The 22747-nt window shown below is 47.6% G+C and overlaps 1 protein-coding gene across 5 annotated transcripts in view; it reads right to left on the reverse strand.

Moving 5' to 3' along the window:
- Positions 1–22747, reverse strand: part of ZNF532 (zinc finger protein 532) — a 109016-nt gene that overhangs the window by 83428 nt on the left and 2841 nt on the right. The window lies entirely within an intron of this gene.

Raw genomic sequence — 22747 nt, forward strand, 5'->3', positions numbered from 1 at the left:
ACTCCCTAAATCTTTATCCCCACCATCTTTTGAGACCTTTAATACACTGGTATACATTTTGAATCACAAAGAAGGGTTGGAGTATGAAATGTTTACATCTGTTTGCCCTCCCGACCCTCTTGTTCTTCTAAGAGCATCTCCGAGGTGCTCCCATGCCTTTTGGGAAATTTCCCTGTAAAGAAAGGAGTATTCATTTGCAGCCTACGAGCAGACCCACACAAAGCAGAGATGGCCGGGCATCCAGAAAATGCCTACCCCTCTGTAGAGTGCCACCATTACCGGATATGACTGGTGCAATCCGGTAGACAATCCAAGCAGGGCAAGCCAGTGTGGGTCAAATGTTAAGGACAACTTACACAGAAGAGCCCAAATGGAGCCTCTGCTCACTGGCCCAATGCCACAGGATTTGGGGGAACAAAGGGAAGGTTGGGCACAGTTTCTTTTGGTCTTTTCTACAGAATATAGACTTCTCTCCAGGTCCCACAATGCATCTCAGGATCCCAATAACCCCCAAAGCCTTCGTGTGTGTTAATTTCTAAAATATTCCAGGAAGGGCCGAGTATTCATCTAGATAAAACTGCAAAATATCTAGAGAAAACGGATAAACTAGCTCATTTCACAGAATGCCAAGAAAGGCCTGAACACAGAGGAAGACCTCAAGCCTAATGGAAATGAAAGGGGTCTGGCGGAGATCAGAACTGCAGAAAAGGCAAATGATTAATTAATTCCTTACAGAAGGATAAGGAGGTCAATAATCTTAAAGCCTCACCAATTAACACCCAGAATGAGCCATGGTTTATTGGATTTGATTAGTGAGAATATTATTTTCACTTATTTTATTATTTCAACCCCTCCCAGAGGAAAGGCTCTCGGTGATGAAGATCACATATTTATGCTTCTTTGCAAAGGTGCTCAGGGGTGTCTGGGTGGCTAAGTCGGTTGAGCACCCGACTTCTGCTCAGGTCATGATTTCTGGTTCATGCGTTCGAGCCCCGCATCACGCCCGCTGCTGACAGCACAGTGCCTGCGTCAGATCCTCGGTCTCCCTCCCTTTCTGGTCCCCCTGCTGCTCACACTCACTCTCTCAAAAATAAATAAAACATCAAAAAAAGTGCTGAGAGGGGCGCCTGGGCAGCTCAACCGGTTAAGCGTCCGACTTCGGCTCAGGTCAGGATCTCGAGGTTCGTGGGTTCGAGCCCCGCGTCGGGCTCTGTGCTGACAGCTCAGAGCCTGGAGCCTGTTTCGGATTCTGTGTCTCCCCCTCTCTCTGCCCCTCTCCTTCTTGTGCTCTCTATCTAAAATAATAAATATTAAACAAAACTTTTCAATAAATTAATTATCAAGTGCTGAGAACGACCAGGGAAACGACGGGCTGTAAGAAGCAGACGACAGCAATCTGCCACAAAGGGGCCGGCAAGATACAGGCTGGCTACGTAGCTGCTCTGCCTTCTCCCTGGCGTCTGACAGGAAATGGTTCTCCCCCCTCACTACCAAAGACGGTCAACACAGGACGAGGGAAAAAAAAACACAATACACCCGGTGAACATCTTGGGGAGTTTCTGAACGATCGGGATATTCTGGAACCACTGAGCTGATCGACGGAGAAGTAAAAACAACTCGACCCCGACTCCACGCCATCGCTTCTCTCTCTGGCTTACGCACAAGAGAAGCATAAGCCAAACCCTTTAAAGAGAAAGCAAATATTAAGGCCAACCATTTCCCAGGTAAGCCAGGTCTTCAGACAGTTCTAAAAGATCGAGCTACAGGCACTTAGGACCAAAAAAAACACAGCTTCCCAATTATCTCATTTCTAAGACTTCACGGTTAACGTATTCCGTGATCGGCAAAGATTCACTGAGGTCTGCAGTAACGCACAGAAACTTCCAGTTGGTTTTTTTTTTTTTTTCTTCCCCATCTGAAATACAAATCAGAAAGCGCAGATCCAATAACCTGGAATAACCAACTGGTTCTCCCGATCACTACAGGAACAGGTCAAGGACCCCACCGATTCATCCCCAAACCGCGGAACCTTGAGTCCTTCTGTGTGAGCTGTCACAGTAATGGCAGGCCACCCGCACCCCTCCATCTCCTCCACTTCCCACCCCAGGAACCTTCCAGCCGTTAGAACTTCTTAGATTCAAAACGTGTGTGAACACTGCCACACCACTAGAATCTCTCTTACCTGGAATGCTCAGGTAGCATCCTTGAAATAAGCTTTATTTCATAAGAGACTCTTAAAAACTGAGAACAAACTGAGGGTTGATGGGGGGTGGGAGGGAGGGGAGGATGGGTGATGGGTATTGAGGAGGGCACCTTTTGGGATGAGCACTGGGTGTTGTATGGAAACCAATTTGACAATAAACTTCATATATTGGGAAAAAAAAAAAGAAATAAGCTTTATTTAAGCCAACAGGCTACCATTTACTCAAAATACCTTTCTTTTGTTCCTGTTTTGTTTTTTCTTTTTTAGATTTTTTAAATGTCTTTTTTTTTTTTTTTCATTTATTTTCGAGAAAGGAGAGACAGAGTGTGAACAGGGGAGGGGCAGAGAGAGAAGGAGACACAGAATTAGAAGCGGGCTCCAGGCTCTGAGCTGTCGGCACGGAGCCCAACATAGAACTCGAACCCATGAGCCGTGAGATCACGACCTGAGCCAAAGTCAGATGCTCAACTAACTGAGCCACCGAGGTGTCTTTTCTTTTTTTTTTAATTTGAGAGGGAGAGAGAACATAAGCAGGGGAGAGGGGCAGAGAGGCAGAGTGAGAATCTTAAGCAGGCTCTGTGCTGAGCATAGATCCCATGACCTTGGGATCGTGACCTGAGCTGACATCAAGAGTCGGACCATTCAACCAACTGAGCCACCCAGGCGCCCCATTCCTGGATTTTTAAAGCATCTGTTATAAGGCAAGTACATGTATGCTCTTTGCCACTCCTCTAAAACCCAAAAATAGAAGCAAAAGTCTCCAGGAGGTCCACTCGTCAGAGGTAAGCTCTGATAACATTCGGGATATAGACCTGTAAATGCACACATAAACATAAATATAAATACACATATACATTTTCAACGTAAGAAGCTTTGTCACGTTCACCAATATCTTTCCATGTCTATGCATGTTTCCATCATGCTGGACATATGTTCATGTTAATTCAGTGCATACATTTGTTCAAGAATACCCTTTTAAATTTAGATTTTGATATTTTCCAAAGAGATTTGGCCGAGGCAAGGAACCGCGAGAGAGACCTTTCCTGGAGAATTCTTGCAAAAATAAGCACACTTCAAAAAATAACCTTTAAGATATACAGTGTGGAGTTTCACCCATTTGCTTTAAAATTCTAAAGATGTATTTTTAGCTGATGTTGTAAAATGAAAGATGAGGGCAACAGACATTAAAATCATTTACTCATGCTCATAAATCATAACCCTTCTGTTCAACTTCCGTCATTCCATCCATCGAGACGACATATTCTAGATGTTGCGGTAAACTAGGCTTGTCTGTGGATAAGCATTTACCCACAAACGTGTAATGTATTTATCTCTATTTATCCACGTCTGATGTCTCAGTACTCTTTCACTTCTACTTTCCTAAGGGATCTCAGCCTGATGGAAGTCTTATCTAAACAATAAGCTACTTCTCCCAGCTCAAAGAAAGTATGAACCCAGAAGTTCTGCAAGCTTCAGGAGAAAGAGCAAACTGGTTGAGGCTGGCACTTAACATCATATCATGCCAGGATTAGAAAGGAAATCATACGGGTCGACCATAAAAAAAGGGCTGGTCAGAAAGACATATTGAGGTACGTAGTCACCTTTCTAAGGTACCTTGAGTCAAGCTTACTTCCTATAAGTCAATTCCTATTTTAAATAAAGAGGCTTTGGGACACCTGGGTGGCTCAGTCGGTTAAGCATCCGGACCTCGGCTCAGGTCATGATCTCACGGTTCTTGAGTTCGAGCCCCGCGTCTGGCTGTGCTGACAGCTCAGAGCCTGGGGCCTGCTTCGGATTCTGTGTCTGTCTCCCTCTCTCTCTCAAAAATAAACATTTTTTTTTTATTAAAAATAAATATATAGGTTTCAAACGTGCAAAAGCACAAACCAAAACTCAAGTATAAGAGAACTATTCAACCCCATTGATAAAGCATAATTCATATATCTGGTGATTTTTTTTTAAATTTTTTTAATGTTTATTCATTTTTGAGAGAAAGACAGAACATGAGCAGGGGAGGGGCAGAGAGGGAGACACAGAATCTGAAGCAGCCTCCAGGCTCTCTGAGCTGTCAGCACGGAGCCCAATACGGGGCTCGAACTCCGAACCACGAGATCATGACCTGAGCCAAAGTCGGACACTTAACCGACTGAGCCACCAAGGTGCTCCTATCTGGTGATTTTTAAATGTTTGTAAGTACAAGGGTCCCAGGTCCCTCTAAAAGGAAGGAAGGAAGGAAGGAGATTCATTCGCCGATGAACACGGAGAGGTCCAAGGAAAGAGGAAGAGGAAAAAATAGAAGGAAAGAAGCAAGAAAGGAAGGGAGGAAGAGACGAAAATGTGCGGGGGGGGGGGGGAGGGGAGAGGAGAGGGGAGAGTGAGGGAACCCAGCATGCATACATTCACAGTTAAACCAGCGGCTGGTGATCAAACAGGGAGTGCTTGATGTACAGTTGATACTATACTTTTTACTACATTTCACATTTCTCAAAAAAGAGAGGAGGGGAAACAAAAAAAATTCCTTTACCAAGAAAATTGAGATGGGTGGGATTTTAGCAAGCAGATAGCAAGTACCATTAAAAGTCTAAAAAAAAAAAAAAAAAATACCTAGAAGTTGTTAAAGAGGGTAATAACTACCCTTCTAGTGAAAGAGAGCAGTGAAGAAATGGGGCCCTGGGCACAGTAACTGCCCTCTGGGTGGAAGAGAAGCAAATGTTTGGATAAGCCCAGGTGAGAACAGTTAAGTACTGACAAGGGTACTTAGTTTTATTTAGGAGTTTATATTTCTGAAGCACCTGCTCCACTTCTGGGAAAATGTCCTTTTAAATAGAACGTACAAGGTAATGTGAACGCTGTTCTCTTAATAACTTTATTTTATAGAAAATGTAAAAGGTATATATGAAGAGGCAAGGAAAATATGAAGAAAAAATGAAAGACAAAACAAGGAAATACGTTATACGGCTCAAGAACGACAACCTGGTGGATTTCAGGTAAGGCCTGAACAAGAACCCCTTCTTTATTTGTGGCAACCTACCTAGAAAGAGTCAGGCTCAAGTTTGTTTACCTCTACGTCGCTAACTTCAGAGCTTTTAACTCGTGTGCTATCTAAATGCTTGGGAAAAAGGAAAAGAAAAGAAAGGAGAAAATACAGCATAATATGCTGAAGCTGGGGGGGGGGGGGGCGTGTGGGGGAGGGGAGCAGGAGAGGAAAAGATTCAATCAGAAACATTCTCATTTAAAAAAAAACAAACTCAAAATAAAAATACCCGATTTCGTATTTACAAAATTAGAAGACAAATGATATCGAGCCACGAAAGGGTACATTCGAAGCAGCTCTTCACTTTCGAGTGCAGTTAAGGGATTTAATATTAATCTTCCTATGTAGTTTACTAACATCACATACAAGTTCCAAAATGCCCAGCTTTCCACATTTTCCTGTTTGAAAACTACCTAAGAATTCCATCCTGAGTCTTCCTGTATGAAGTTAAATATCCCATAAAGATGGTGTTTTGTTATTCAAGCGATTACATTCCTTTAAAAAAAAAATCATTGTGTTTCTCACACAAGATGGGAGCGTAATCCCAGAAAACCTTCACGGAAGACACTTAGTTCTGCTCCTTCAGGGTTCTCATTTCCCAGAGTATAGGACATCCACAGAACTAACTACGCTAGTAGAGCAGTAAAATGATTTTTGAAAGCAGAGCACTAACCTAACAAAAACGTCTGCGGAGGGCTCCTTTCATTTCAAAGCCCCTGCTCAAAGGAAAATCAGTGCGCGTGTGATTTCTACTCCTCTAGGCCCCTGGGGCTGGAGGGTGAAGCAGCTTTCAAAAGCCGGGCTGCCTCGGTCACTTCCTCAGGAAGTGGGACTTAACCACAGCTCGCCACCGGCTCAGCGTGGTCTCTGGCATTCAGAGAGGGTCTAGGATTTGGCAGAGGTCACAACACTGGCGAGTCCCCCGTGACCCAGACGCTCCTGCGCACTCCAGCTTGGGGGCTCTGCTTTGCTTTGTGGTTCTTGTGGGGGCCCAGGGGGAAGGGGACAGGTCCCTCACTGCTGCGGTGGACCAGACCATTTGTAGACCTCCTTCTTCTCCCCCCAGACCACCTCAATGACCCAAAAGGCACAGGACACGGGCTGCCGGGTCACCCTGGGACTAAACCTCTACCAGACATACCCAAATTAAGCTCCTCCACTCAATCCACATGACCACTGCTTTTTCTTTGCTCAAGAGTCAAAAATAGAATTGTGCTCACTTGCCGTGCGTGCTAAGGTCTAGAGCAGTGCAAGATCTACTTACTGAATATACAGAGCTTCCCAAAATACCTGTCCCATGTTGTTCTTTAGAAAGCAGACTGTCAAATGTAAAGGGCAGGGCTGTCCTTCAGGTCAGCATTTCACAATGATGGCTCTGCTAGAAAAGCTCGAGGTAAGAGTTCACTATAAACCAAAGCACTGCAGGCAGGACCGGAACAGCTTGCTCAGCTCTGCCCAGGGTCTCCTGAGCCCGCACAAGGGCGAGATGGGGTAAGCTGCGTCACCAGGCTGGCCACACCTGGCTACCAGAACTCCGTTATCTGGACATCTGGACGTGCACCTTCTCCCGAGGGGTGTCCTCCTCCATTTCCCCTCCAGGAACAGCTGCCTGGGCTGCGTCTCTGCAGAAATCTGGTGTAGGACACTAAAAAGGTGCCCAGGGCAAGGGCTTGCCTAGACAGACACCCACTGAGCTCGGGCGTGATGAAAGGGAACCTTCAGCTAAGGAGATCACCATGGGAATCTCACTCTCCAGAGGCACACCCACAACCAATAAATTCTTAAAAGTCCAGAAAGAACAAAAAAAACGGCTCTTTTCCTTAGTTTTTTGTCCCAAAGGAAAAAGGGCAAGCATCTTATTTTCTGTATCTGGACAACATGTCCTTGATCTTAGGGCACAGGGGCAACGTTGAAAACGTATTAAATCTTCTCAAGTGAGAGGCAAGCATATAAAAATGTCTGGTGCAACAGAACCCTGGAAAACATGTAGATTAGCAGGGAAATGATTGAATCAATTATGGTATGTCCTTTTTAAAAAAATTGTGGTGGCGCACCTGAGAGTCTCGGTCAAGCATCCAACTCCTGATTGCGGCTCAGGTCGTGATCCCAGGGTCACGGGATCGAGCCCTGCTTCCGGCTCCATGCTGAGCGTGAAGCCTGCTTAAGATTCTCTCTTTCTCCCCCTCTGCCCCTCCCCTAATCACACGCATGCAATCTCTCTAAAAAAAATAAATGAAAATAAATTTTCAAGAAATTGTGCAAAAATAGATAACATGAAATTTACCATCTTAACCATTTTCAAGTGTACAGTTCAATAGTGTTTTTTAATATTTAAGTTTCTTTATTTTCATTTCTTTTTATTTATTTTTGAGAGACAAGTGTGAGTGGGGGTGGGGCAGAGAGAGAGAGAGGGAGACACAGAATCCCAAGCAGGCTCCAGGCTCTGAATTGTCAGCACAGAGCCTGACGCGGGGCTCAAACTCACAAACTTTGAGATCGCGACCTGAGCCGAAGTCGGAAGCTTAACCGACTGAGCCACCCAGGCGCCCCTACAATTCAATAGTATGAAGTGTATTCACATCATTCATGGTACACCCTTTTTTTAAAATTATTATTATGGAATATTATGCAGTCATTAGAAGTAAGGTAGATATGGAACAATCAAGGTATACTATTTAGTGAGAAAAAAAAAAATCAGGCCATAAAACAGTATCTAAATTACATTAAAATTTTTAAAAAACAGTTTGTAACAAAATTTTTAAAAAACATTGCATTTTACGTTTCTCCATATAGATATGTAAAAGGAACAGAAAGGCTCAGGACACACACCGAACATTCTGACACTTTAATCTAGAGAAGAGCAGGGGATTGGCAGACAGGGCAAAAATATTTTTTTGAAGTTCATCCACCCAGTGTAGGTGTGCATTTTCAAAATCTTGTACCTACAAGGCAGCAGATGAAAGTTCAAGTTTTCTATGAACTTAGGGATAGTCAAAATCATCAATCTTAGCAAATCTGTCAAAGGTACTTTTGGATGAGCCCGATTTCCCATTGGATTTACGTTCTTTCAACTAAAGGACCTTTGTGCTGGCAATTTACTAATTCATCAATGAGTTCACAGAAATAATGGAAGAGTCTGGGCTAAATCTGTCACCATCAATAAACTTCAGGAAAATTCATTATGGCCTCTGCTTGAAGTGGGTTATTCAAATAGTTTCACAAGAAAGCAAGAAAAAATATCTAAACCTCTTCACTTGTAGATGTAAGGTGCTTTCTGAAACATGTCTGACGAATTCCAATATTTCACACTTGAGAAATCACTTGCCCCTTTACGTGCTAAAACAAAGGATTCCTCGTTCAGCAGTAAAACTCGTAAAAGCTTTAGAAGGCTTCTTTTGGCATTTTATAAATACCACACTTTTTAGTAGCATCTCTGCAACTCCAGCTCAAAGTACAGATTTTCTAAATTGGAAGGGATATTTCAAGTATACAAAGGAGAACTTCAAAGCAGTTTTCCTTTATCACCTGAATAAGCCTTCTAAATTTTCATACATAAATCCCAAATCCCGCAACCGAAGACTTTGTCCCTGAAATGCTACAACTAGCAGATCTAGTTTCTGCGGTTTCTTATTCATTTTACCAGCAACTTTTCTTTTAGTTTTAAGTACTAAATTTAAAATATTTGCAAACAGGGGCACCTGGGTGGCTCAGTCGCTTTAGTGTCCCGACTTCAGCTCAGCATAATCTCACGGTTCATGGGTTCGAGCCCCACGTCGGGCCCTGTGCTGACAGCTCAGAGCCGGGAGCCTGCTTCAGATTCTGTGTCTCCCTCTCTCTTTGCCCCTCCCCTGCTCGCACTCTCCCTCTCTCTGTGTCTCAAAAATAAACAAACGTTAGGAACCGTGTATTTGCAAACATTTTTGTTTATATTCTTACTACCCAAAGTCTGGAAGTACTGTTCTTGCTAGAAGGTTTTAAGCCCACGGTTCTCAAGTGGGGGCGATTCTGCCCCTTCTCCTCCATCACCACCGCCACCACTAATGTCTAGCGAGGTCCAGAGACATTCCTGGTCGTCTCAACCTGGCGGGGGCTGAGGAGTGCGCTATGGGCATCAGGAGGCTGCCAAACATCCCACAATACAGGGGAGCCCCGCAACACCGCACTGAGCACTAAAGCTGAAAACCCGAAAATAAATAAAATAAAAATGTTTTTAAAGGCGCCTGGGTGGCTCAGTCGGTTAAGTGTCTGACTTCGGCTAAGGTCACGATCTCGCGGGTTGTGAGTTCGAGCCCCGTGTCGGGCTCTGTGCTGACAGCTGAGCCCGGAGCCTGCTTCAGATTCGGATTCTGTGTCTCCCTCTCTCTCTGCCCCTCCCCTCACTCACATTCTGTGTCTTTCTCTCTCTCAAAAGTAAACATTAAAGAAAAAAAATTTTTTTAAGTTGAAAAGCCTTGCTCTCAGTAAACAGATTTTCCCCTGTGACCCTGCCCCCCTCTCACCAAGACCTAATCCTCTTAAATAAATCACCATAAACCTGCCCCCTCCCCCCAACATCATCCACAGGAGACCTCTAGGTGGAGGTGCTGGTGGGCACAGCTCAGGCTCACCCCGACCCCGTTCCTCTCCGCCGACTCAGGAGAGGTGTGCGCAAACAGCTCCCTGGGTCATTATCACAACTGTCCTCGCATTCCAAAGTGATGCCGTCACCTGAGCATCAAACAATTCTCACCAGACGCCAATTTTGTATAAAATGTGTTCGGAATTATGAGAGGTACTACTCCATTCTACCTAATACAACTCAGAGCATCCCCCTTAGTTGTCACTCACGGCAGGCCTACTGGCTGCTGACTTTACAAATAAACTCACTCTCCAGTTCTCTTCCAGGAGCAGACGGCAAACAGGAAAACACAAAGGACAACAACGAGTCACATCATTTCACCGGTCACCATGTTACAGTAAGAGGAAGAGATCCTTGGAAGCTCTCTCCCCATTCCTCTCAAGGCCCTCCCATTTTTCACCAAGTTCATCAGTGACAACCCAACAGCTTGAAGGATGTTCACCCAGGAACGTTCCACCAGAGAGAAGGGACTCCACAGCCCCGGAACACGGGACGTGCCGGGTCAATTGCGTGCGTGCGTGTGCTCAGACACACGCACACACAGCTTTCTTCTCTCAAGGCTTCCCTGACCCGTCAAGTGCTGCTGTGAGCTCCCAGTGCGAATCTCCACTCCGGGGACCCAGGCGTCACGCCGGGGAGCACTAACCCAAAAGTATCAGGAGCCGGAAGCTCTGGGGTGAGACATCGTTGGGACAGGCTTGCCACAAGGTAAGAGTAACTGTTCTCCTTGGGGGGTAGTATTAGGAAACAGGAATGCATTCTGGAGTGGAGTGTGAGGGAGATGCTTCCGGCCCATTTTCCTGAACAACCTGTAAGTCGTGTTTCCAGGTAGCTCCTCTCCAGGGGCACCTCCCCATGGACCCAAGATGACTCAGGAAAGAGTATGTAACAAATCTCCAAATACGGAGGAAGAACAATTAAAAAGGCAATTCCAAAGGGGCTCTGCCTTAACTTTAATGCCACAGAAATGATGACAAAAACGCCTGGCCGGTTCTACAATCATGCCCAAAGGAGGCGATTTGTGTTTTAAAATGTACAGGCACAGGGGCACGTGGGTGGCTCGGTCGGTAGAGTGTCCGACTTCAGCTCGGGTCATGATCTCACGTTTGTGAGTTCGAGCCCCGCGTCGGGCTCTGTGCTGACAGCTCAGAGCCTGGAGCCTGCTTCAGATTCTGTATCTCTCTCTCTCTCCCCCCATCCCCTGCTCATGCTCTGCCTCTCTCTGCCTCTCAAAAATAAATACACGTTAAAAAAAAAAAATGTTTAAATGCACAAGCACAAAGTAGGTACACATATGTATGCTAAAGGAAGAAAAATCAGGAAAGGGAGCGAGGGACCTCTCAACGTTTACCTACGTTCAGTACCCAGAGCCACGATACATCAGTGTCATGGAGAAAGCCAGAAATACCTCACAGATCCAGACAACAGGAGAAATACTGGTTGACCCAGAAGCAGTGGCTCTGAGCCTCAAAGATATTTGAGCCTGCCACCGACTAGCGATAGAAATGACACCTATAAACCACAGTATGTTGTAGCGGTTACGAGCATGGGCTTTGGGGTAAGACAAATCAGAGGGAGGCCTGGCTCTTCCCTTTACAAGTTGCAAGACTCTGAGCGAGTTACTAACCTCTGTAGGCTTCTGTTTCTCAAATGAAAAATGGAAGTAACAAGATCCACTTCCTAGGGTTTTTGTGAAAGTCGAATTAAACAATCCAAGTAGGTGCTCACTCCTACGTGGGCTATCTGGAATATAGTAAGTACTCATTACTTGGAGCTATCGTAACATCAACACCAGGTCAGCGAGAGGACTGTAGCAGAGAGAGAGCCCTAGAAGAAATGAAGCCACAGCTCTGATTGTCTCAGATAGGTGATGACAACAAGATCAATGCCATCAGAACTCCTAGCAACTCCCTGGGACAGAATGTACATCCTTCGGTGTCTTTTGCAGATGGGACAGCCCGGCAAGGTCTTCTAAGAAGCACAATACATGCAGGACGAGTTTTTCCTATCCTCAGTGGCCTGAAATAAGAGCTCTGTGTAACCAAAGAGGTTAGAGCCAAATGCGAAACTGCAATGGAGGTCAACACTATCCTAAGGCTCAAAATTAGAGGAACAGAAAGAAATGTTTTACAATTCTATGAGTCATCGAAATCAAAACCATTAAGGCCTAATTATTCTTACTCAAGTGCTAAACTACGTGTTTAATCTCTCCCAAAATTAACATTGGCCCAATAATCCAGACTTGCCTTTTGCCAAACAGATATGTACCTATGAGGGGCCCCAAACATGCATATCCATACACACACACACACACACACACACACACACAACTACCTAGGCGGGGCCTCAAGTATACATCTATGTACCCATGAGACCCTAAACATGAGGCTTGAACAAATCTTCCAGCCATTTGGCCAAATTTCCCCCCTCCAGGATCTCAGTCCAGTGCATTACTGGACAATCGGCATCCACTCACGACGCATTTAAGGGAGCAAACGCTAAAAGCTAAACGTGCTGTTTTTTGTGATTTTGAGTAAATAGAAAATGGAGAAAAGATTCCATCTCTACACTCAAAAGAGCTCATACCGAGAGTAAAGGGTGTAGAATTGGGGTCAGAAAGATCCAGGCAGGAATGCCAACTCCCAACAACTTAGCCTTGACACGTGTGTTCATCTCTCGGAGCCTCAAGTTTCTCAGGCATAAAACAGGATGAGACCACCCTCTTGTCAGGCGGCAGACCCCTCGGGGGTGCTTCACGAGCCCAGTGAAAACTATCACCCTTCTGGGGTCAGCAGTAACCCCGCCCTCCTAGTCACAGCTGATTAGACCAGGCCCAGCCAGACTGTGGTCTTGAGAACCAGAAGCTGGACTGAGGAATTCAGCTGACGTTACTAGCAGTCTAGAGGAAGGACGCGGAAACAGGGGCTGTGGGACAGCCACGCTGGCCAAGTGCGCCAGAAAGAGTCCGCGGTTCTACCAAGGGAGAGGCGCAAGGAGACAGCCGAAGACACGCGGCCCCGAAAAGGACACAGCGAACTGTGTGCAGGGCAATGGAGTTACTCCTGGCAGCAGCCACGGCCGTATGATCAGCTCCTCTTCTGCCGGTGTTAGTTTGAAAAGCTAGGTCTTGATCACATGTCCCGTGAAGTCACGCAAACTCCATACGATCTTGCGTCGTAACGCCTGCCCGTGTGACTCTTACGCCGTCAGGAGCTACTGCTTCTCCCGGTCCCTACTCCCAACCTCAGCCACCTGAGCGACGAGGGTCCTCACTCGCCACAGCACACGAAGGCTGCCAGGCGAAGCTGGCTCTGACTCCGTTATCCGGCGATCGCTAGCGCTGGTGGCTCACACCGCCCTCGCTCGTTCACCTGCTCGCCCACCCCACAACCTTCCCGTGGGCCTCTCCTGGGGGCACTCGCATCATTCCCACCATCGCCTGTCGCTGCGGTCCTGGACCTGAAGTACCCACTTGTTCCACATCGTCATGGTCCGCTCCTTCGTGCCCGCCCGCCAGACTCGTGACCATCTATCTGCCTTTGCTATGCCTTCTGACATCCTCCGGGTGTCCATCCACCTAGCCTCGGGCTCCTAACTTCCCCCGATACCTGGTGTGCTCCAGCAAGGCTCTGAACTCACCCCCAACTCAGACGAACTTCCTCAGTGCCAACCCCTTTCTCCAGGGCTGGCCCCACGGCCTTGCCCGTCCCGAACACCCAGCCTGGTTGCTCTCCCCCTGGCCCCACCCCACTCCCCTTCCAGCAATCTGTGACCGCTCAAGAGCCACTCACAGGCCAGGCAAGACACTCCCACACCAGGCACAGGATTCTGCACCAAACAGGGAATTGACAGATTTAGCCAACCATTACAAATCCTACCCAGTGTGCCAGATTTATATGCCCTAGAACGCAGAGTCCACATGTGCAGTAAGATCTAAAATTCAACTAGGATGTCTGTGAAATGGAGCTTTCTTACAGAGACGCGGGGACGGTAAACTCTCTCACGTAACAGACATCGCTGTGTCATTTGCTGATTTCATCAATACGCGTTCCCAAGTTTAAAAAATACACTAAAGTTTCGCACAGTCTCTCAGAGTTCAAAACACGGAATACACCGAACTCTTTCCTGAAACTCAATTTCTTGTTTGGCCGAAGACCAAGCCCTTCCCCAACACCTCCCGGATCCAAGGACTCCCCAGTGGCTGTCTTCATGATGTGCTGGAGAGGCGGGTGGGGTTCATTAGCCGGTCTTCCAGCACCTCTCTGTGAGGTGGGCTCACGGGGACTCCCGTTCACAAGTCACCTCGATCCCTCGTCGGGCGTGGAGGCTGACACTGTGGCCGGCCAACAGCTCTGAGTCCTCCCCTGTCTTCAGATCCTGACTCCCTGAACCAAACACGGCAGAGTCTCTCTCAAGTGTGGATTTAAGGCCGGACGGTCTCCCTCACAAGGACTTAAAACGGATACCCCTGCCACATATCTCAGTATTAAAATTATCTTCTGTGTTATCAGACCACAGGTGCCAAAGTGGTCAAGACGATAAAGGAGGAGGGACGCAGTGATGCAGGAACAGGCATAAACTGCTCTGGTCAGATCGCGTGCACGCAGAAACCAGCGTTTGGGCCAGTCTCGGCACCTACGGGCAAAACCCAGTTCTGACGCCCGTCTGCACTCACCGGCATCACGTGCAAAGCCGCAGGGGGAGCCCCTGCAGAGTCAGGCAGAACCAGATCGCTCTGGAAGCTGAGGAAGCAGGTCCGAAACCAAGGGAAGCAGGGCAGACCCGTGCTACTCAAAGTGTGGTCCGGGGACCAGCAGACCACCACGACCTGTGAGCGTGTCAGCCATGCAGAATCTCGTCCCCCACCAGCGCTACGAATCACTACCTGCGTTATCCAGCGAATCCCCACGTGGCTTCCACGAAAATCAAAGTGTGCGAAATGCTATCTGGACAGCAAGGGCGCCCCGGACCGGGCATGGGACTCTGGGCGGGAGGCACAAGACACCAGCACCAAGCAGGAGCCGGTATTTGGAAAAGGCAGCATGATTTCAAAACCAGCTCGTCCCGGGTCCGAATCCAGGGTCAGCCACCTGCTAGTGGTACCACCTGGGACCATTCACTTCACCTCTGTTGGAGCTCGTGGGGGGGTGTTAATTACACTTCACAGGGGACGACAAGTATCTAGCATCTAGCACGTGGCAGATTTTCGATCAACGCTGCCTTTCCATCCTGAAGCACACACCTACCTGGCACGGCTGTCTGGATCCTGTGATGCAGAGGGATAAATGAGGAACTCCCGGGAGAGAAAAGAGGTCCAACCCGGGGGAGCACGGGTTTCTCTAACAAGGAGACATCACATCACTCTCACGCTCTCTTTTTCAACCAAGAGGGGAACTCGACGTCAGTGAATATGAACACCTCAGGGCACCAGAGAAAGTTCACTGCTAAATTGATTTAGATGTCCATCCAACATTCCAGACCAGCCCTGTCCCCACATACGTAGTTTTAAATCTTCTAGTAGTCACGTTGGGGAAAAAAAAAGGGGGGGGGGGGGCGAAGGGAGGGTAAACAAATCTTAAGTTCATCCTTTTGATAACTTCAGTAACAGTCTGTATTCCACCAAAAACAGCATCATTTCAACATGTAATCAACATAAAAAAGCATTAATGAAATATTTTACGGCCCTTTTGTAGACGTCTTCAAACCCTGCTGTGTATCCCACGCCTACAGCTCACCTCAGTGAGGACCAGCCACCTTGCAAACTCAGCGGCCGGATGTGGCTAGTGCTCACCCTACTGACAGAGAAGTTTTAGCCAACAGAATGTCATTCATGGATTCCTCGGATCCCTTCTCCACTCAGCCTTCCATCACTACCAAATCCCCACGTGCGAGTTCATGAGTATCTGGCCACTGCCGAGCAAACCCGGGAAGCAGAGGGACATGGGAAAAGACGGAACAGGGGCTGTGGCTAACCTGCCGTGCTTTCACAGTCATGGTTTTTGTTTTTTTTAACTCTGGTTAACGTGAATGACATCACCTAGACTATGGCCAGCACGGACTAGAGTGGATTCGTCTGGAAGCAGAGACAAAGTACGAGACGATAACCGCAAAATTCATCCAACGTTTTCCAACTACAAGTGAACGTACGGCCAAGTGGGACCAAGGATGCCGCCCTCCTGCCTACATGTCGCCCACTTTATGCCAATTTGGGCAGATGTAACTGAAGACCTTACAGACAAGGCAGGAGATGCTCACTGTGTATTTTCCCGGGCAAAAAAAAAAAAAAAAAAAAAAATCTACTTAAAAACAAAGTAAAAGGTAGGACAGGAGAAACAATACCCTCTAAGATGAGAAAAGAATGTCAGGGCAAAGGCCCTGCCCCTAAACCAGGGACACTGAGGAACACAGAACGGCTAAGGTTTTAGGGAGGACTTACCACATTCCCGGCACTCTGCTAAGCACTTTATACACATTTACTCTTCATAACGACCTTCAAGAAAAGTATGGCCTAGGATCTAAGGAACTTGCTCAAGGTCCCACGGCCAGTTGGTGGCAGAACGCAAGCTGATGTCACCGAAGGCGGGGCAAACAGGTGTATGTCACCGCGAGCCAGGCAAAGGCAACTGAAAATCTCCATGCACTGAGGCCCCACGTTTCACCACAACACTAGGCACGATCGCTTCTCAAACTAGAGACCTCAAACTACCTCTCCCACTCTCGCCACGTTAAATCAGCAGAACAGTTGAAAACCAGCTTCCCGACGAGTCCCTGTGTGGTTCACGTGACATACGAACTGTAAATACGAGCTGGTTCTTACACCACCAAACACATAATAAACACTGGACGGCAGAGAGACGGTGATGACGCATCCTGCCTTGGACCAGGAGGCCAGAGTGCTGGGTTCTAGTTCTACCTACTGACCACCCTCCCTCCCCATTTGGGCTCCCTGTAGAAAATGAGAAGACAAGTATAAATATCTGAAGTATTTCCAGCCAGGGAATCTTCAAAACCAAACCGAAACAAAACAAAACACAGGACTCTGAATTTTCTAACTTAGTAAGTTTTTCAACAATCCAATTACGATTCAGTCCCTAGAAAGAATTTGTTCCTCACAAACAAATGATCAAAATCAATACCCATTACGAGACCCATGAGTCAGCCTCTGGAAAGCAAGAGTTTGTGTCCCACAAAGAAAAGGCTGGGCTGAGAAAACCTTCAAGAACGACAACACCTTGATTTTATCTTTAGGCCTCTATAAACCCTGCAAGATGTCCGGAATCTCCAATTGTGTAAAGTTGTACGAATATCTAGCTGGAAACAATACAAAACCTGCATTTTTAGCAACCATCAACTAACTACAGGTTACTTAGTGGGGAATACACGGGACAGCTACAAAGGCCACTCTTGAGTTTGTCTGAAAATTACTTATTTCAGTCTCCAGATTTAGATCACGTAGAATTTGCTCTCCCTGTCTCCTTCTAAAAGAGGAAAAATTCAGAACTTCCTGTCTGCACAAGATGATTCAAAGAATTCTTTTAACTAACTGTGTTTACCTCTTATTGAAACAAAAGATTTTTCTCAGCACGACTTTCAACTGAAGTCCATCCTTTTCAAAGAATAAATAAAAACAAAAACAAAACTATCTCTGTTCCTCTTCCCTTCCAATTTGTATCCTCACCCTACAGTGCCCAGTAAAAACATAACCTTTTCAAGCCGCTATTTCTCACACTGCCTCTACTGTACAGATTCTCCTCTCTCTGTGATGAACGAAGTCAGGAAAACAGGGCTAATTACAAGGGAGACTTGTATTCCCATCACCTCGTCTCGCCTCAGCCGTCATCAACTGCCGCCTCTAATGTGAACCTTATCAGTGCCTTTACTGCCCAGCGCCTACATGTGCCCTCTCTCAGGCCCTTCCTCCCAGCTTCCACACCCCTAAACCCTTTCCATGGTTTCCTCATGCCTACCAATCCTGCCGCCCCAAAGCAGAACAGCCTAGTGACGAGGAGCAGGCTTCAAATTGTGTCGCTACGATCATTTATGAACTGGCAGGCCTTGGCCAGGGTCTCTGTGTCACTGTCCCACCTGCACCATGGGGAAAAGAAGAACGCAGCTCATCTCGCTGCTTCGGTACTGCATGGGCAACCAATGGAAAGGATCACCAGACATGCTACGGTGTCCGCAGGGGTCGGCCGCTAATACCGCTCCCTGCCTCTCTGGAAAGGCCTTGCCCTCCAAGTTTCCAAAGCACGCATCTTACGTTCTTCAGCCCCACCTCCTTTAAGGCCTTGACTACGTAAACCATCACCTTACGGAACCCCAAACGCAACCTTTCCTTTACGTCTTTCTTCTTCTATCGTCTCTGTTCCACGCCAATCCCTCTCGGTCTAGACCTCCAACCCAAACAGATCCAGGCAGCAAAGGGCACCTCCCACGGCCAACTCAACCCAAACTTGAACTCCCTGTATCACATCCACCTTCCAAATCCATTCTGCCTTCTGAATGCAGTATCTCACAGACAACCACCAGCAGCAGCAAGTAACCTCAAGGAGCAACCTCGGCGCTCTCCTCCGCTCCTTCCTCTCCACCACCCCGACTGCTACCCCACCCACCACGGCTCCATCCCAACGCGGTGCCTTAGATCAAGCCCTCTTCTCTCCTAGATGTGCTGCCGTGGTCCCCTCATTTGACCTCCCTGCCTCCAGCCTCCAGAGCCTCCGTTCCGTTCTGTCCTGAGATACGGCCTCGGGACCTCTGTCATTAAAAGTGAAGGCTTTCTCGGGGTGCCTGGGTGGCTCAGTCGGTTAAGCGTCCGACTTCGGCTCAGGTCACGATCTCGCGGTATGTGAGTTCGAGCCCCGCGTCGGGCTCTGTGCTGACTGCTCGGAGCCTGGAGCCTGTTTCAGATTCTGTGTCTCCCTCTCTCTCTGACCCTCCCCCATTCATGCTCTATCTCTCTCTGTCTCAAAAATAAATAAACGTTAAAAAAAAAAAAAAAAAGTGAAGGCTTTCTGCTTCTACTGCCTAAAGCCCCCGGTCAAATGGTCTGTGTGGAATGACCTTCAGAAGTTGGGCCCCTGCCTGCCTCCTCACTTCACCTCCTACTCTCCCACACCCACCCCTACTCTCCCATCCCCCGCTCACAACACCAGGCTCGCTCGGCGCCTTTCCACAGGCTGTTCCATCAGACTCCCGTGCTGTTCCCCCAGTCTCTGCCCGCTTGCCATACCTACTCAGTCCTCTCTCAGCACAGAAGCCACCTCTTCAAGGGCTCCTCCCTCTCCACACCGGGCACTAGGTGGCTCATTCACATTCCTATCATAGTATCTGCAGGCTACTTCCCACTAGAGGCTTCTCTCTGGATTCCTTTTCCCTTGGTACTCCCAGGGCCTAGCACAACATCTGGTGCTTACTAAACATTCGGGATCTGTAAAATGGCGGAAATAATCCCCAAAGTAACGTCACTTCCCACTTCTCGGGCTCTCCTCCGTCTCAGCACCACAGCCTTCGTCTGTTCATTCTGTACAATCCTGAACGCTATTTTATCCTCCAAGAAATTTTTTAAAGTATAAAAAAGCTGGGGGCGCCTGGGGGGCTCAGTTAAGTTGAGCTTCCGACTTCCGCTCAGATCATGATCTCGCAGGTCGTGAGTTCGAGCCCCACATCAGGCTCCTCGCTGACGGTGCGGAACCTGCTTGGGATTCTCTCTCTCTCTCTCCCTCCCTCTCTCTCTCAAAATAAATAAATAAAAATTTTAGAAAAGGGAGTCTGCTCCCCAAATCTCCCTACTTCATTGCCCAGATCTTGCTTAAGTCTTTTCACTTCCTTAAAAGGCATAAAAGCTGGATAATAACCACAGATGCTAAAACAACACCCGTATTTTGGCAGTCAAAAAAAAAAAAAATCAGGACAAATTATCATTCGTGATACGTTGGTTACGTAACTCAGAGTTCAACAAAGATCTCTGGTACCACTTTCCAGGATTCCGAGTGTTGTCGTTCCGTGTCTTACTGAACCTGAAGACCCATGTGAAGATTAAACTGCCAAATGTTTCTGAGGAGATTAAAAATAATTGCTGTAGGAAATAAAGGATATTTTACCACTCACAGCTTTTTTGTTTCCACTTTTGGCTAACTCCGATTAGTTCTGGGTTATAAAGTATGTCCTCCACGTTCGTGAGTGGTCTATTACCATCATCATCTCTCGTGTGTCTTCAGATAATGCTCGCCGCAATCTCTTGCTTGGGAAGTCTTAACTGCCGCTAATGAGGCCAGATCTCTCTCTCCCATGAGCTAGGAAGAAGTGCTGAATGTATTTTCATTCAAACTTCTAATCCTTACGTACTCACCATTCGACCCAGCCACCCCCACTACCCCAAAGTCTTTAGGGAAGAGACATAAAAACTGACGTTCAGACAAAAGCCTGCATGCAAATGTTTACAGCAGCCTTATCCACAAGCACCCACAACTGGAAATCACCCTGACGTCCCGCAGCCAGAGAACGGATCAACTGTGATAGGCCCACGTAGCCGTGTCCGAGTTGGCAACAGAAAAGAAGCCACGTATGGAGATACATCACAGCACGGATGGCTCTCAAATGCACTTCGCTAAGTGAACGAAGCCGTCCGTGTGGCATTCGAGGGACGGAACACATCCGCGGCTGCCAGGGGTGGGGGTGGGAAGGGTCGGTCTACCAACGTCCAGCAGGAGGAAAGTTTTGGGGGTGATGGAACCAGTCCCTGAGCCTACTGGTTGGCAGACACACAGCGCTATATGCTTGTGCCAAAACCCATACAACTATTCGCCACGGGGTAAATTTCGCCGGATGTAAATTTAAAAGTTCTAAAAAGTTAATTATTTAACCACGACTTGGTTAAAGATTATATACAATCAACACAAAGGTGTGGATGTCCTTAATGTTTACCCTGGATGTGGTCACCATATTGTAGTGATTAGGAAGAGATATCGGGGGAATGAGGAGAGGGCCACCCCAAATCGCCCCCAGATACTTTCGGTTTCCCTTGTATTGGCAACCGTCCCGTGGTCCCCACATCAGGGCAACCTCTGCCCCAGCTGGGAACCAGCTAGATGGGAGTTCTAGCAAGGCTGTGAGGAAGGTTATTCGAAACCAACAGAAGACGGACCCCAGGACGTATTTCAAGGGAAGAAATAAAGGAGGACAGGAGACACAACTCTGAAAATTCTAACTCCTCCCAGTCAAGGGGATACACAGAAAATTCCATGTACAGGTCCTTCGTCCCATAACCCCTTTTTTAAAAAGGAGTCAAAGTGCGTGGGGGCAGGGAATCTCTCTGGGAGAAAAGAGGGGCGAAAGAGAGAGAAGCGAGCCTCTTCTCCTGGACCATGAGGCTGGGGGGCCCTAAAAGCCCCCACTCTGATGTTTCTTAACATAGAAAAACTAATTCGAAGGAAGCAAATGACCAAAATGAAGCTTCAACCACCGCGTGACACTTTCTTTCCAGAGTACCCTCATCAGCCCACACATTCCTCCTCCAGAGGGGATGGCCGTCTGGTCAACCCTGGAGACTGCCGCAGGCCATCCCGACCAGGCTCCAGGTGTGGCTGGCTGCCCGCTTGGTGACCGCGGCAGCGAGGGCACAGGCCCGGCCCCCAGCGTGGGGGCCCCCAGCGTGGGTGCCACCGTGTTCCCTCCTGCCTCTTCCAGGAAAGAAGAGTGCTGTCTGCTCATTCTCCGCACTCGCGCTCACATTCACGTTCGCGAGCCCAGAAAACTCTGTTCCTCTTCGGAGACCTGGGCCTGCTACATTGTTATACCTCAGCCAGAGATCGCCACCTGAGACAAACCTCAGTCCATAGATGAGCCCCTGATTGCTGGCTTGGAGAACCAGCTCTCCAGGCTTAAACAGCACTTGCAGCTGGAAAGACTGGCCTAAATGCAAAACAAATGCGATTTTCCAGGAGCCTTGGGGGGGGGGGGAGGGGGGGCAGGGAAAGGAGGAGTCACAAAGCTCAAAACCGCGGAGAGAGTAAACCAGAACATTCTGTGACATGCAATGCCCTACAAAAAAAAAGGGCTCTCCCACATACTATCCGGAAACGGCCACTGCGAGGAGAGGAGGAGACGGCTGTCCAAGTGAAATAAAAAAAATCACGGACTTTCTAAAGACAGGAGTGAGGGCCTAAATTATAAAACAGCTGATTGTATTAAGCTAATTAAGGTTTATCATGTTAGCCATCTGAGTTTTAGCTGGCACCAGAAAGGCAGGAACAGCATATCACGCAACGTGGATTGCGATCTGCTTCGCAAGCAGATTTCCACCACGCTCAGACACAGGACCTCTGGCAGTCGAAAATGATGTCGGGTTGAAAACCAATTTTAGCACAGTGATTTGTGAAGAATTCTGTTCCATCGTGTGAGCTATTTACCGGGATACCAGTCCGAGATTACACGTATCTTTATTAAGCACTACACCGCGCATCTGAGCTAACCATGCCCCTCGTTTTCCCTTTCGCCGGTTTTCTCACACCCTGGAGGCTCTGCGATCACATGAAAAAATTCCTAACAATAAAAAACCCTTGCGTGCTTGACACCCTTCACTGCAGATATTCTGCCCACCCACTGCCAGCACACCACTTCCCCATCTTTGGAGATCCTCAGCATTTCAGAAAAGGCGCTCTTCTGCTGAAATGGGAGAGGCACAAGATCCCCTCTTCAAAGTAGGGGAGAAATTTATTTCCAATCCTGCCTTCCGCGAGCGCCTCTTGACTGTACTTCTCCCAAACCAGAAGACAGAACTCCTTCTATCTGTTGCTGACATCGTACTGGAGAGGATTCTGGAGCTGCTGGTTTTTCTGTGTGGGGCAGTTGCAGTCTTTTCACAAGGAACCCCAAGGCAAAAACGTTCAGGGTT

This window comes from Lynx canadensis, chromosome D3 (genome assembly GCF_007474595.2).
Source record: "Lynx canadensis isolate LIC74 chromosome D3, mLynCan4.pri.v2, whole genome shotgun sequence".
NCBI classification, from domain to species: domain Eukaryota; kingdom Metazoa; phylum Chordata; class Mammalia; order Carnivora; family Felidae; genus Lynx; species Lynx canadensis.